General features: G+C 45.1%; 1 protein-coding gene across 2 annotated transcripts in view; it reads right to left on the bottom strand.

Annotated features, from left to right (window-relative positions):
- DENND1A (DENN domain containing 1A) overlaps positions 1 to 15,435 on the bottom strand; it is a 265,432-nt gene that overhangs the window by 193,620 nt on the left and 56,377 nt on the right. The window contains exon 3 of one of the 2 annotated variants that reach the window (XM_088665086.1): positions 3,045 to 3,133. The exons of the other annotated variant lie outside the window; for it this stretch is intronic. The gene's annotated coding sequence lies outside the window, so the exon portion shown is untranslated. The remainder of the gene's footprint in view (positions 1 to 3,044; positions 3,134 to 15,435) is intronic. 2 annotated transcript variants of the gene reach the window in all.

The following is a 15,435-nucleotide window of genomic DNA, read 5'->3' as shown; positions in this document are numbered from 1 at the left end:
AAAGATTAAACAACTGGGCCAAAGCAAACAAGATGAATCTGAACAGGGAGAAATGTAAAGTACTACACTTGGGCCAAAAAAAATGAAAGGCACAAATAGGAGTATAACCCAATTGGTGTCATCTGCAAACTAGCTCAGGATGCCCTCAAGCCCATCATCCAAGTCATTGATGAAGATGTTGAAGAAGACTGGGCCAAAGACAGAACCCTGTGGCACCCCACTAGTCACTTCTCTCCAGGATGAGGAGCAGTATACTTTACATTTCTCCCTTTTCAAATTCATCTTTTTTGCTTTGGCCCAGTTGCCTAATCTGCTAAGGTCATTTGGAAGTGTGATCCTGTCCTCTGGGGTATTAGCCACCCTTCCCAATTTGGTGTCATCTGCAAATTTGCTCAGGATGCCCTCAGGCCCATCATCCAAGTCCTTGATAATGATGTTGAATATGACTGGGCCCAAGACAGAACCCTGACCTGCCTAATCAAACCAAATCAATGCAAATCTTCTTCTTCTTCTTTTTTATCAACATCCACAAACAGTTATTTCAGCTTTGGAAAAGTTGGCCTCATTTGAAAGCACGGAACTGGGAGTCGGGAGAATGGAAGATGCGAAGGGCAGCTTAGAGGCCGGCTCCTTGTATAAATATTCAGGAGGAAGATTAGAGGACCCGTGTTTGGCCGTCTTCGGCGTCTCCAAAGTCCACATCGAATGGCAAAGAACAAAACTAACGAGGAGGAGAGCAGATGTTAGACAATGCAGCCAAAAAAAACCCGTCTCCTCTCTTGCCACCGCCCCCCTCCTGCCCGCCTCCCGTGGCTACACTAAGGGTCTTTCATCCCCCTTCCAATATGGTTCGGTCATTCAAGGATTCTCCTATAGCCTCCGCATTGTGGTCGAGAGCTAGAAGCGGGACTTCTGTCAGCTTTCCAAGAGTCCCCAATAAATAGGCGTTATGCAAATGCTACCTCTCTCCTACACCCTCTCGGAAAAAAAGGAGAAAAAGCCCTCGTTGGAGTACTGGAAGTCCCAGCCGTCATTTCTCTATGGCGGTGTTTGCCTTCGGGCCATGCGGCTCGTTTTGACAGTGGATCCCCCCAGACAATTAGGATTAGTCAAGCTTGTGGGGATCAACTCGGAAATCAAGGCCTTCTTGGCATAGGTGGCTAGATGTAGCTGGCGAGTTTCCAGCTGCCACCTTCTTTCATCCCCAAACTGCCGATCCACAGAGGCGATCGCCCATACATAAGGGCAAAATGAAAGGCTCTGAAAAGAAGTCTTTGGAAGGCTCAGTGCGGAAAGAAGGAATATGTACTGTAGAGTTTGGACATGTTATTCAAAGCAAACACGGGAGATCCTGAGCAAGTTTGCAAATGCCACTAAATGGGGAGGGGTGGCTAATACCCCAGAGGACAGGATCACACTTCCAAATGACCTTAACAGATCAGACAACTGGGCCAAAGCAAACAAGATGAATTTAAACTGGGAGAAATGTCAAGTACTATGCTTGGGCCAACAAAAATGAAAGGATGGGTGGTATTCAAATTTTCCAAGTTTCCCCTGTACAAAAATCAACAAAAAACAACATTGCTATTAGGTAAAGGTAAAGGGGCCCCTGACCATTAGGTCCAGTCATGACCGACTCTGGGGTTGCGCGCATTATTGGCCGACGGAGCCAGCGTATAGCTTCCAGGTCATGTGGCCAGCATGACAAAGCTGCTTCTGGCGAACCAGAGCAGCACACGGAAACGCCGTTTACCTTCCCACCTTCCCGCTGTAGCGGTTCCTATTTATCTACTTGCATTTTTTGACATGCTTTCGAACTGCTAGGTTGGCAGGAGCTGGGACCGAGCAACAGGAGCTCACCCCGTCACAGGGATTCGAACCGCCGACCTTCTGATCAGCAAGCCATAGACTCTGTGGTTTAACCCACAGTGCCACCTGGGTCCCTAACATCGCTATTACATTTCATTACTTACATTCCATTTATAATTGACCCGCCTCAACAGTAGGAAGAACTTCCTGATAGTAAGAGCTATTCGACAGTGGAATTTGCTGCCAAGGAGTATCTTATTCAACATCTTTATCAAGGACTTGGATGATGGGCATCCTGAGCAAGTTTACAGATGACACCAAATTGGGAGGGGTGGCTTAATATGCCAGAGGACAATATCACACTTCAAAATGACCTGAACAGATTAGAGAACTGGGCCAAAGCAAACAAGAATTTTAACAAGGATAAATGAAAAGTACTACACTTGGGCCAACAAAAGATGACATCACAAAATTCCACAGCAACCAACTGGAAACAGGCCTTTTGCAACAACAAGGCCCAACATTGCCCAGCAGACTGAATAGGCCGCAGCAGACTAGGCCAAGTGGAGGTAGGGGCCTGCCTGGGGGTGGGGTGGGGGCGAATAGGGGTCAGGGATAGGTAATGGGTCAGAACAGGATGGGGGGAGACACAGGGATGAAACCTGCCCTCTCCATAGTATCTCGCCTCGGCTTTGCAGACTAGGCCACTTTCCATACTAGGCCAAGTGGAGGTAGCAGCCTGCCTGGGTGGGGGGTGGGTGGGCCGAATAGGTCATAGGTTGGGACAGGGTGGGCCCAATCACAGGGATGAACCGGGGTGGAGGGAGGAGGGACAGAACAGGGGGGGGACACAGGAATGTGCCTATGTAAACATAATACAGTGGCACCTCGACTTACGGATTTAATCCGATCCGAACGGACCTTCGTAAGTCGAAAAATTTGTTAAGTCGAAGCCAATGGGGGGGAATTTTAAAAAATCATAGGTCGAAAAAGTCCTATCTAAAAATTCGTAAGTCGAAAAAATTCTATCTAAACCGCATCCAAAATGGCGGACGGAACTCTGTTTGTAACTCGAAACATTCGTAAGTCGAGGTACCACCGTACACGAAAAACAGGGGGACTCTGAAGGTGAGGTGAGTCTGAAGTGGGACTCTGAGGCTCTATTTTACAAACTGAGCCACCGCAATGCGTGGCTGGGTCAACTAGTAACCAATAAAATTGTGGCCTTTATTTACCCATTAAGCTAAAATCACGTGTCCTCGTGTCTTATGTACTCCACGCGGGTGATGGGTCACTGATGCGCAAATCTCTTTCTTGCCACCTGCTAGAGACACCAAGAAGTAAACCTAAGACCTTCTACACAAAAAGGGGGCGTGTCGCCGCGACATGATTTGCACCTTGGCAACTTTCCACAGCAAATCCTTTCAGCGGATAAAGTGTCAGTTTGCACACTAGTTTATGAATTCAACACACAAGAAGAAAAAGTTGAACACGCTGAATAGCCCACTACTCCTCACAAAAACAGGAGCCGCCACTCTCTATATTTGCTTACTTTGCCACTTTTTGCATTATTTCACAACAAAAGAATCCCAATGAAAGATTCCCAAGTGTGCAAAGATGAACTCAGTACATACAAACCCAGGAAGAAGAGAATTGGGGGCTCAGGGAAGGACTGTAATGTAAATTCCTAGTAATTGCTAGAGCAGCAAAGAGAAAAAGGAAGCCCACCATCGGGTCGAGGAAGAGTAAATAACTTAATTCTTCCCTTTGCCACTCAGGGTAGCCGATTCAATTAGTAAAGAGGATTGAAAGGAGTGCAGAATAACTTGAGGGAACTGACGGGTGAAAGGGAAACAGAATACAGTGGGAGCTCGGTTTAAGTACACAATTGGTTCCTGAAGCGAACTTTCCCATTGAAAGTAACGGAAAGTGCATTTATCCGTTTCAGACGGGTCCGCGGAGTACTTAAACTGAAGCATACTTATCCACGAAGTATGAGTGCAATTGGTTCTGGAAGTCTGTACTTAACCTGAAGTGTACTTAACCTGAAGCAAACTTTCCCATTGAAAGTAATGGAAAGTGGATTAATCTGTTCCAGATGGGTCCACAGACTACTTAAATTGAAAGTACTAAACCTGAAGCATACTTAAACCGAAGTATGACTGTACAGTGGTATCTTGGTTTAAGTACATAATTGGTTCTGGAAGTCCGTACTTAACCTGAAGCGTACTTAACCTGAAGCGAACTTTCCCCTTGAAAGTAATGGAAAGTGGATTAATCCGTTCCAGACAGGTCCGCGGAGTACTCAACCTGAAGTGTACTTAATCTGAAGTGAACTTTCCACTGTAAAGTAATGGAAAGAGATTAATCCGATTCCAGACGGTCCACGGGGTACTTAAACTGAAGCGTACTTAACCTGAAGCGAACTTTCCCCTTTAAAGTAATGGAAAGTGGATTAATCCGTTCCAGACGGTCCGCAGAGTACTTAAACTGAAAGTACTCAAACCGAAGTATACTTAAACCGAGGTATGACTGTATACAAACTGGTTCTGTTTTGGGCCCAGTCTTCTTCAACATCTTGATCAATGACTTGGATGATGGGCTTGAGGGCATCCTGAGCAAGTTTGCAGATGACACCGAATGGGGAGGGGTGGCTAATACCCCAGAGGACAGGATCACACTTCAAAGAGACCTGAACAGATTAGACAACTGGGCCAAAGCAAACAAGATGAATTAGAACAGGGAGAAATGAAAAGTATTACACTTAGGCAAAAAAACTGAAAGGCACAAATACAGGATGGGAGACACCTGGCTTGAGAGCAGGACATGTGAAAAGGATCTAGGAGTCTTGGTAGACCACAAACTTGACATGAGTCAACAGTGTGATGCAGCAGCTCAAAAAGCCAATGCAATTCTGGGCTGCATCAATACGAGTATAGCATCTAGATCAAGGGAAGTAATAGTACCACTGTATTCTGCTCTGGTCAGACCTCACCTGGAGTCCTGTGTCCAGTTCTGGGCACCACAGTTCAAGAAGGAGACTGACAAGCTGGAATGTGTCCAGAAGAGGGCAACCAAAATGGTCAAAGGCCTGGAAACGTTGCCTTATGAGGAACGGCTTAGGGAGCTGGGTATGTTTAGCCTGGAGAAAAGAAGGTGAAGGGGGCGATATGATAGCCATGTTCAAATATATCAAAGGATGTCATATAGAGGAGGGAGAAAGGTTGTTTTCTGCTGCTCCAGAGAAGTGGACACAGAGCAATGGATTCAAGCTACAAGAAAGAAGATTCCACCTCAGCATTAGGAAGAACTTCCTGACAGTAAGAGCTGTTCGGCAGTGGAATTTGCTGCCAAGGAGTGTGGTGGAGTCTCCTTCTTTGGAAGTCTTTAAGTGGAGGCTTGACAGGCGTATGTCAAGAATGCTTTGGTGGTGTTTCCTGCTTGGCAGGGAGTTGGACTGGATGGCCCTTGTGGTCTCTTCCAACTCTATGATTCTATGAATACCAGGCCATTATTTTTACTGATTCTTTACTCTTGCTGAGAAAGAAAGGCACATTTTAATGATATCAATAAAGTTGTGGCAGAAAAGGAGGGTGACTACGGTTCTGTGGCTCATGCTATGCTCCTAGCAAGGAAATACAAAACTACCATAGGTACGTACCATAGCTTCTCCCCTACAGCTCATATAAAAACGTATTAACAGTTATAGCAATAAAATGTTCACATAAAACTTCAGTCTCAGAGCTGCTGGAATAAGTGCAAAGCGTATCAAACCCAAGGATTACAAAACACTGTTCTGGGTTAAACATTCTTTTGCCCAAGCAACACATTTGCCTCCGCAGACAGAAAAACAAACAAACTTCACTAATATATTGATTTAAGTGTAAGTAATTGGACTACAGTGCAACCTCGGTTTATGAACACCTCGGTTTACGAATTTACGAATTTTCAGTTTACGAACGCCGCAGACCCATCTGGAACGGACCCATCTGGAACTTTCCATTACTTTCAATTGGAAAGTTCACTTCAGTTTATGAACGCTTCAGTTTAAGTACTCTGCGGACCGTCTGGAACAGATTAATCCACTTTCCATTACTTTCAATGGGAAAGTTTGCTTCAGTTTATGAACGCTTCAGTTTATGAACAGACTTCCGGAACCAATTGTGTTCAAAAACTGAGGTACCACTGTAATTGCTTACAGTTAAGTTTAAGTAACTACTGTATATTCCTGCGTATAAGACTACTTTTTAACACAGGAAAATATTCTCTAAAGTCGGGGGTCGTCTTATACGCCGGGTCGTATTTCCTATTACTGTATATTCCCGCGTAGAAGACTACTTTTTAACCCAGGAAAATCTTCTCCAAAGTCGGGGGTCATTTTATACGTCGGGTCGTATTTCTTAGACGGCGAGTATATCAAAACTCTGTATTTTAACTGAAAAAGTTGGGGGTCGTCTTATATGCTGGAATATACGATAGTCCAATTAAAGTATAAGTAATTGGGGGCGCGGGTGGCGCTGTGGGTTAAACCCCAGAGCCTAGGGCTTGGCGATCAGGAGGTCGGCGGTTTGAATCCCCACGACGGGCTGAGCTCCCGTTCCCCAGTCTAAATTCTTGGCATTTGTTTTTATATACAGTGTTACCTCTACTTACGAATAACTCTACTTACAAATGTTTCTACTTATGAATGGAGCTCCGCCCGCCATCTTGGATGCGGTTTAGATAGGCTTTTTTCTACTTACGAATATTTAGATAGGGTTGCTTCAACTTACGCATTTTTTCTCCCAATACATTCCTATGGGATTCGACTGACACATTTTTTCAACTTACAAATGTGCGTTCGGAACGCACTAAATTCGTAAGTAGAGGGACCATGGTACAGTGTGTTTCCCACGTAGGCGGGGTGTCGGATAAGAGCTTTCGTGTTCATGCAAACTTGTTTTTAAGTGATGCATGTGCAATTTGCACACAAATGTTTCTCGCCAGCAATCCGAACCGGCAAGGAATATTGCGCGTTAAATCAACACAAGGTGATTCTCTCGTTAGTACGGAAAAAGCCCAAGTTCCCCAGTCTAAATTCTTGGCCCTTGTTTTTATATACAGTGCGTTTCGCAGCACTGGGAAGCGCGTCGGATATACAGTGCGTTTCCTAGCACTACGCAGCGCATTGGATCAGAGCTTTCGTGGGCATGCAAAATTGTTTTTAAATGATGCATGCGCAATAGGGTGATGACTTTTGTTACAACCTCTTTTCCCTGTATCATTATTTGATGAGCTTTTATTAAAGATTAGATAAAATCTGACTTTAAAATAGATTTGATTTTTTAAAAGTACCTCACGCACAAAATGATTTAAACAATTTTATTGATCAGTTTTTGCGCCATTTTTGAAGTCACTGTAAGCAGATATAAAACTGAACCCAAGCTTGAGAGTCACATATATACCACATTATATAGGGCCATCAAACACACAAGGAAGCTTTTATTAGCTGCAGTAACAGTATAGACGCCGCTAGAGGGCGATTTTTGCTACCTCTCCTGTAGGTTCTTTTCCCAGCATGCCGGCAGGGTCTGCTGGCTGAGTTTTGAGGTCCCCAAGAGGGGCTTTTTCCTTGCGCAGGTGTGACATTTGTATAGCCTATGTTGCTAAGAACCCTCCCCCTTCTGGAATGTGGCGTTGTGTCCAAATTTGATACAAAATATACATAGAATTGTTCATACAATTTTATGAAATGGTAAAACGGCGTGCAAAAAAAATAAAAACGGTTTGTGCGTGACCTTTTTAATATTTAATGGAATAGACCTCATTTTAGTCATTCATAGGCAAAAGTTCATCCATTTGCGCTACAGGAAATCATAGAATAATTGAATCATAGAGTTGGAAGAGACCACAAGGGCCATCCAGTCCAACCCCCTGCCAAGCAGGAAACACCATCAAAGCATTCCTGACATATACCTGTCAAGCCTCTGCTTAAAGACCTCCAAAGAAGAAGACTCCACCACACTCCTTGGCAGCAAATCCCACTGTCGAAGAGCTCTTGCTGTCAGGAAATTCTTCCTAATGTTGGGGTTTTCTCAAAAATAATTTTTGAGAAAAAAATCAAAAAGTCATCACCCTATTGTGCAATTTGCACACAAATGCTTCTCGCCGGCAATCCGAACCGGCGTGGAATATTGCGCGTTAAATCAACGCAAGGCGATTCTCTCGTTAGTACGGAAAAAGCCCAAGTTCCCCAGTCGAAATTCTTGGCCCTTGTTTTTATATATACAGTGTGTTTCCCATGTAGGCAGCACGTCTGATCAGAGCCCTGGCGGCCGCTGGATGTTTTATTCTGTGTGTTCTTTGTGGTGAAGAGTAAAAGAATCTGTCACAAATTATTGCGGCTCCCGGCTTTAGAAACCGGAGAAAAAAGGGAGGTTAGGGTGACATCTGCGGCTGAATAATGATGGCCAGCCTTTTCCCTCCCCTTGAGCCACAAAGCTAGGATTGCCTTTAGAGAAGAAAAAGGAGGAAGGAGAAGAAAGAGGGGAGCGATAAAAGGAGAACAAATCGGCGAGTCCTGGAGATGTATTACTTTTGGACCAGTTGTCTGCACGACACGCTAATCCGTTTTGATCTCTCGTCTTAATTGTCTGCTAAAGACAAACGGGCCCTAAAAGTTCATCACCATCTCCCTCTTTTTTTTGCTTCTCATTTAGAGGCAGAATAAACGATCCATCCCTCGGGAAAGACCCTCCTTTCTTTCCCGACACGGGCGGAAAGGCAGCACCCCAACCCATTTCTCCCCTCATTATTTCAGCCCCCCAGCTCTGATAGATCTCACTGTTTCATGAAAAATGCAATCTGAAATGTAAATAAGGGGTTTGGCACAACGAGAGGTGGTAATGAGCCGACTAGCCATGTTGCTGGGATCTCGATTGTACAGGTGAAAGTTGGGAAATTAGAATATTGTCGAAAAGTGCATTTCGTAGAATCATAGAGTTGGAAGAGACCACAAGGGCCATCCAGTCCAACCCCCTGCCAAGCAGGAAAAACCATCAAAGCATTCTGGACATATGGGTGACAGCAATGCATGGCCGGGTCAGCTAGGAGAATCATAGAATCTTAGAGTTGGAAGAGACTCCAAGGGCCATCCAGTCCAACGCCCTGCCAAGCAGGAAACACTATCATAGAATCACAGAATCATAGAGTTGGAAGAGACCACAAGGGCCATAGAGTCCAACCCCCTGCCAAGCAGGAAACACCATCATACAATCATAGAAGTTCTGGTTCCGGAAGTCTGTTCATAAACTGAAGCGAACTTTCCCATTGAAAGTAATGGAAAGTGGATTAATCCGTTCCAGACGGGTCCGCGGAGTGCTTAAACTGAAGCGTCCTTAACCTGAAGCAAACTTTCCCATTGAAAGTAAGGGAAAGTGGATTAATCCATTCCGGAAAGGACGTCAAAGTGCAAGTAGATAAATAGGTACCACTACGGCGGGTAGGTAAACGGCGTTTCCGTGCGCTAGCCTGGTTCGCCAGAAGCGGCTTGGTCATGCTGGCCACATGACCTGGAAGCTGTATGCCGGCTCTCTCGGCCAATAACGCGAGATGAGTGCCACAACCCGAGTCGTCCGCGACCGTACCTAATGGTCAGGGGTCCCTTTACCTTTAGCGTTAACTCCAGGGTTACCTGCGGAGTGGCCACCTATATCACGCAGGCCCTGAAACTCATGGCCCTTTTGACAGGCTAACTTTCTCTAGCCTCGGATCTCTCTAAAATATTTGGCGATGTACAAAACCCACAGGATTTTTACCAAACTCTGTCTTATCAAGCATGATTTTATACGCGCTGTTTTGCAAGTGTATTTGATACGTTCTCTATATACAGGTGAAACTCGGAAAATATATACAGGTGAAACTCGCAGTGCGTTGGCCGTTCAACTTTCCACCCTCTGCTAACGAAAACACATACAGGTGAAATGCGGAAAATTAGAATATCGTCGAAAAGTGCATTGATTTCAAAGACAAAATTTAAAAGGTGCAACCAATATATGAGATAGAGGCGTGACATGCAAAGCAGGGTATGTCAAGCCTTGATTTGTTGCAATGGCAATGATTTGTCGTTAGGCTTGTCAATTATAAATGGAATTAATGATGAGCCACAGCAACGCATGGCAGGGACAGCTAGTGTAATGAATGAAATGTCATAGCGATGTTGATTTTTGTGTCATTGTAACAATATGTTTGATTCCTGTGGAGTTTCCAAAAGAAAGCATTTGTCAAAATTAAAAGTAAAAAGTAAAAAAGTTGCATTACTGAAATCAATGCATTTTTTACAATATTCTAATCTTCCGAGTTTCACCTGTACATGCTGGGCTCTTACGAGTTATGGTCCTATCAAACAGTGAGCTTGGGAGATCTCCTGAATGCAGTGATGCACTACTGTAAATTTCACAGTGTGGCTGGTAGTTAATAGCTTAGGTATTTGTTTCACGATGTCAGGACTTGCGGAACATAGAATCCTAGAGTTGGAAGAGACCACAAGGGCCATCCAGTCCAACCCCCTGTCAAGCAGGAAACACCACCAAAGCACTCTTGACATATGGCTGACAGCAACGCGTGGCCAGGTCAGCTAGTAGAATCATAGAATCATAGAGTTGGAAGAGACCACAAGGGCCATCCAGTCCAACCCCCCGCCAAGCAGGAAACACCATCATACCATTCTTGACATATAGCTGACAGCAACGCGTGGCCGGGTCAGCTAGTAGAATCATAGAGTTGGAAGAGACCAACCTTTAATAGCGGTAGGTTTCACCTGTAATAGTGGTGGGTTACCGCCTGGATCCTTTATGTGCTATATGCCAACCGGCTAATGTAACAAAAGTCTGTTTGTGTGTTTTTCTGTTTAAAGATCTTTTAAAAGCATGAGCTGAATAAAACGATCAGGGAAGTTCCAGCCGCACATTCGCTTTCCATCTTTGGATTTCTGTGGCTTGCACTGCGTTTGTCGGGAGGTGGTTTACAGCATACTAAGACTTCTCTGCCTCTTTGTTGTTGTTTGACAAAAAGGGGAAATATTTTATGTATGAAGCAGTCCTATAATCCATAGATCACAGGTGCAAGAGACAGCAACAGCTCCGAGGGACCTTGATCCAGCTACATTTCATATGGTAGACTAGCGGCTCTTTCAGCAGACATTGTGGCCGGACGCTGCAGAGTGTACTAAAGGGAGCCATTTATTAACAGATTATTGGCACGAGATGGCAATGAGGACTTGTGCGTTTACAAAAGGATTCTCAACACTTTGGTGCAAGTACGGGGGGTGGGGTGGAGAACAGGGGTGTGTGTGTTAATTTTAAAAAAGATTTACCTGCATTATAACTATTTGTTTTATTCCTGTTGAATTTCCAAAAGGAAGCATTTGTCAAAATGAAAAGGAAAAACAGAGGACAGGATCACACTTCCAAATGACCTTCACAGATTAGACAACTGGGCCAAAGCAAACAAGATGAATTTGAACAGCGAGAAATGTAAAGTACTCCACTTGGGCCAAAAAAAAATGAAAGGATGGGTGACACCTGGCTTGAGTGCAGTACATGTGAAAAGGATCTAGGAGTCTTGATAGACCACAAACTTGACATGAGTCAGCAGTGTGATGCAGCAGCTAAAAAGGCCAATGCAATTCTGGGCTGCATCAATAAGAGTATAGCATCAAGATCAAGGGAAGTAATAGTACCACTGTATTCTGCTCTGGTCAGACCTCACCTGGAGTACTGTGTCCAGTTCTGGGCACCACAGTTCAAGAAGGATACAGACAAGGTGGAATGTGTCCAGAGGAGGGCAAGCCAAAGGGTGCTCATCAATGGCTCCTCTTCAGCCTGGAGAGAAGTGACTAGTGGGGTGCCACAGGGTTCTGTCTTGGGCCCAGTCTTCTTCAACATCTTTATCAATGACTTGGATGATGGAAGCATCATCAAAGTATTCTTGGCATATGGCTGACAGCAATGCGTGGCCTGGTCAGCTAGTAAAATCATAGAATCCTAGAGCTGGAAGGGACCACAAAGGCCATCCTGTCCAACCCCCTGCAAAGCAGGAAACACCATCAAAGCATTCTTGACATATGCCTGTCAAGCCTCTGCTAAAAGACCTCCAAAGAATGAGACTCCACCACACTCCTTGGCAGCAGATTCCACTGCCGAACAGCTCTTACTGTCAGGAAGGTCTTCCTAATGTTGAGGTGGAATCTTCTTTCTTGTAGTTTGAATGTATTGCTCCATTTCTGCTTCTCTGGAGCAGCAGAAAACAACCTTTCTCCCTCCTCTATATGACATCCTTTTATATATTTGAACATGGCTATCATATCACCCCTTCACCTTCTCTTCTCCAGGCTAAACATACCCAGCTCCCTAAGCCGTTCTTCATAAGGCATCGTTTCCAGGCCTTTGACCATTTTGGTTGCCCTCCTCTGGACACGTTCCAGCTTGTCAGTATCCTTCTTGAACTGTGGTGCTCAGAACTGGACACAGTACTCCAGTTGAGGTCTGACCAGAGCAGAATACAGTGGTACTATTACTTCGCTTGATCTAGATCAGGCATCCCAAAACTTCAGCCCTCCAGATGTTTTGGACTACAACTCCCATGATCCCCGACCACTGATCCTGTTAGCTATGGATCATGGGAGTTGTACTCCAAAACATCTGGAGGGCAGCAGTTTGGGGATGCCTGACACAAGGGAATTTCCCTTTAAAAAAGGGAGAATTCGACAGCTACGCATCCACATGAATATTGCAGTGCACGATGTGTTCCTTTCCCCCTCTGCTCTAAGCACTAATAGCAAAATTCCCACAGCATTTTACACCCAGTTGCTTCCCCCCCCCTTTTTTTATATTCCATCCTTCTGCCAGATTTGATGTGACCATGAAATTTTTGAAAAGCGATTGTGATGGCAAGTAAACTCATAAACCCAAAAACGGCGAGATGAGGATTCTGTAACTAACAACAGCCTGCAGCGCCTTTAAGGCAAAGTAAGTTTGTTTTGTATTTTTTTTAAAAGGAGTCAAATTCATGAATTTGCTTTCTCAAAATAGATTCCTAATTTGGCAAAGCCTCATTGAGAACCTAAACCATCTAATAATAAGAAATACGACCCGGCGTATAAGACGACCCCCGACTTTTGAGAAGATTTTCCTGGGTTTAAAAGTAGTCTTATACGCAGGCAGGGGCGTAGCCAGGATCAAAACTAGGGGGGGCAAGCCATGGTCGTTCAGGGGCGGGGCCAAGGCATGGGAGGGGAGGTGCCACGAAGTGGGAATGTGGGCAGGGCTACAGGGCCAGTGGGCCGACGACATCGTGGCAGCGGCGGCGGCCACCTTGTGCTTCTGGGACTGGCAGCGTCGGTGGCTACCCTGTTTGGCTGGAGAGGACGAGAGGGTCGGGCAGGCGAGAGGGGGTGGCGGGGCGGGCGAGGGCAAGGCAAGGCACGGCCGCAGTCACGACAGCTGCGAGGCGTTGCTGCATATCAGCATAATATTTCAACCATGTCGTGGGTTCAAGCCCCACCATAGGGAAAAATTCCTGCATTGCAGGGGGTTGGACTAGATGACCCTTGTGGTCCCTTCCGACTACAATTCTATGATTCTATTGATATATTACCATAGCATATGCATCATTCTGCTTTCTTGAATTGTCCTACTCCTAGGCATAGCAGCCGACTCCTAGGGGCCTAGGGGCCTCCCCCCCCAATTACTGGTAAATACCGTATTTGAAAGAGTCATCCCCCCATGTTGATGGGCTTTCTATGTGGGGCTTATCTGCCCCCCCATATTTTATTAAGGATGGAAGAGGGAGGGAAGGAAGGAAAAAATAGAGAGAGGGATAATTCATATTTGTGGGTGCCTCTGGGTGACGCTGTGATGCTGGAACTCTGCAGCAAGAGGACGAGATGGTCGTGCAGGCGAGAGGGGGTGGCAGGGTGGGCGAGTCAAGGCACGGCCGCAGTTACGACAGCTCCAAGGCATTGCTGTATATCAGCATAATATTTCAACCATGTCGTGGGTTCAAGCCCCACCTTTGTGGGTGCCTCTGGGTGACGCTGTGATAACTGCTAGATCACTGGCACCCCTAAAAAAAGCTCACCCAAAATTTTCCTCCTCCCTAAAAAAAGCTGAACTATGACCTGAAGCCCTAAACAAAAATGGGCCTCCCTCCCTCCTAAAAGAAGCTCAACAAGTTTGACCTAAACCCACAAAAAACAGGGCTTCCCTTCCTTTAAAAAAAACTCAACAGCTTTGACCTGAACCCCCAAAAGGGGGTAGATCACTCCCAGTTTTTAACTCTGTGAGTAGATCAGAGTCTCTTGGGAGGTGGCCACCCCTGATTTACAGTATACAGATGCAGGAGGAGGGGCAGACTGGAACACCACTGCTTTTTATAAACATCACTGTGTCTATCAAAGCTACAGCCCCCCACTTTTCTTATTCACTTCCTTTTAGCCTTGCAGAGCCACCTCAGTCAAATTGAATCCTCTGCACCCTCATTAAATTGCCAATAGAACTCTTAATGCGATCCCTGAATGCTCATTAACAACTCCCACTGAAGAACAATAGGGTGAAGTGGTGAGCTATCACATCTTGCCTGGGGATATCTGCTCCATTGTCTTAACTGCTTAACTACCTGTAGCCACTTTGCTTTATTTATTTCATGTGTTTTTGTTACAGCTGTGTTCCCGCCCCTCCCCCAACAAGCGGAGACTGAGCTGCTCTTGCTAAAGCAAAGCCCTTTTCACTTTGGAGGAGAAAAGTTTTTGGAGGGGAAAAGTGCTGGTTATGGTCTGTAAAATACATTAATCTTTTGCTTCTGGGGGGGCAGCTACCCCCCTCCTGCCCCCCTGCCTACGCCCATGTACGCAGGAATATATGCATGCTGTCCAATAAGGTAGAATCTGTCACATCCCTTTGTTCAGTGAATTTTATAGTTAAGAACGAGCTCGACTTATTTTACCCCTTTTATCCAAATTTATACCCTTACTATATTAATTGGAATTCTCCTCTGAAATCTTATGAAAACGCCTTCTGGAAGATTCCTCAAGTCCAGGATTATATGATGTAGCCAAATTCTGCACTTTAGCTCTTAAGAACGTAAATTTCTTCTATTGATTAATACATTGGAAACTCCTTTTGTGAAACTATTCTACTTCAGGTGATGTTATTGCTGTGTTTTTTTTGTTTTGTTGTTGTTAATAAACCAAACTTTATTGAGATTTAAACCGAAACATATCAACTAGTGACTAGTGGGGTGCCACAGGGTTCTGTCTTGGGCCCAGTCTTCTTCAACATCTTTATCAATGACTTGGATGATGGGCTTGAGGGCATCCTGAGCAACTTTGCAGATGACACCAAATTGGGAGGGGTGGCTAATACCCCAGAGGACAGGATCACACTTCCAAATGACCTGAACAGATTAGACAACTGGGTCAAAGCAAACAATATTAATTTTAACAAGGAGAAATGTAAGGTACTACACTTGGGCAAAAAAATGAAAGGCACAAATACAGGATGGGAGACACCTGGCTTGAGAGTGAAAAGGATCTAGGAGTCTTGGTAGACCACCAACTTGACATGAATCAACAGTGTGATGCAGCAGCTC

Source organism: Zootoca vivipara, chromosome Z2, assembly GCF_965207765.1.
Source record: "Zootoca vivipara chromosome Z2, rZooViv2.hap1.1, whole genome shotgun sequence".
Lineage (NCBI taxonomy): Eukaryota > Metazoa > Chordata > Lepidosauria > Squamata > Lacertidae > Zootoca > Zootoca vivipara.
The sequence above is the reverse complement of the archived record's forward strand: the minus strand, read 5'-3'. Positions and strand labels throughout refer to the sequence as shown.